A 1,193-nucleotide genomic window follows, 5' to 3' on the forward strand; every position below is an offset into this window, starting at 1 on the left:
GCATCAAGCTCTTTAGCGTTTCTGTCACAAATATTATCAACATGCACATTGAAATCACCTGTAATGACCAAACCATCAAAGTCTGTGCATATGACTGAAAGCATCTCAGTAAAATCATCAGTAAAACTTTGGCAGTGCTGGGGAGGCTTGTATAAAACAATGAAGAGAATGGATGGAGACCGTTTTAGCTCCATTTTAAAGGATACATACTCAAATGATGAAAACACCCCAAAAGAACAACCTGCGGATAATTATTTCATCTCTAAAGACAGCACAGACTCCACCCCCTTTTTTGTTTTCTCGTGTTTCAGATTCAAACTTAAAGTTGGGTGGAGCAGATTCCTATCAGAACTACATTTCCTGTGTTTTTGTCAAGCCATGTTTCAGTTAAAAACATAAAATCAAGATTATAAGAAGAAATAAAATTATTAATTAAGAGAGATTTGTTACATAAGGATCTGACATTAGTAGCACATTGCTTTTGTCCATCCTATATTGTTATTTATTTTTTGGGGAAAAGGATAGCTGTGTAGTGAAAGAAGATGTAGGTTAAAAAAAGACCCATGATTAGACATTTTGAAGCAATTTGAGCCTATTATGGGTACATAACCCCATAAGCAATATGCACAGGACACTAGCCTCCAAAATCTGGGATTGTGGATTTCAGGTCCGTGATCTAATAGGCCGAGCCAGAAGGATTTTTTATTGGTCTCAAGCTTTCACTGTATTTTTCCAAAGATGCAGTATTGTGGTGGCCAGGTGGTCAAGCCGATGGGCAAGAAATCCATTGGCATTGCTTCATATTTCTTAGAACCCTGCTGGAAACATACCTTTCTCTTCCCCCTGACCAGCAAAGGACGTCACCTGCTTAACAGTGCTTGATTTGTAAATATATAGGTACAGGAACACTTGTGGACTGGGTGATCAGGCCAAAGAAGTTACTGTAACACACAAAAAGTGACACACATGTAAGTAAAGTAACAACTTGTGCCTTAACCAGTAAAATATGAATTAAAAAAAAATACAGAATAGAATTTTTTATCCGATCACGGTTTCTGTTCTGTTTCTATTCTATCTGTTCTGTTTTTGTGCATTCTATCATTTCTGAGCATTTTTAATGAAGGGGATGTAGCTCAGTGGTAGAGCGCATGCTTTGCATGTATGAGATCCTGGTTCAATCCCCAGCATCTCCA

At 37.7% G+C, this 1,193-nt stretch overlaps 1 non-coding gene across 1 annotated transcript; it reads left to right on the top strand.

Annotated features, from left to right (window-relative positions):
- Positions 1-1,122: 1,122 nt before the first annotated feature.
- On the top strand, positions 1,123-1,193 carry trnaa-ugc (transfer RNA alanine (anticodon UGC)). Its single transcript has one exon. It is a non-coding gene; the product is annotated as a tRNA-Ala (tRNA).

Source organism: Eucyclogobius newberryi, unplaced genomic scaffold (assembly GCF_026437365.1).
Source record: "Eucyclogobius newberryi isolate DKJ021-1_F unplaced genomic scaffold, fEucNew1.0.hap1 SCAF_60, whole genome shotgun sequence".
Lineage (NCBI taxonomy): Eukaryota > Metazoa > Chordata > Actinopteri > Gobiiformes > Gobiidae > Eucyclogobius > Eucyclogobius newberryi.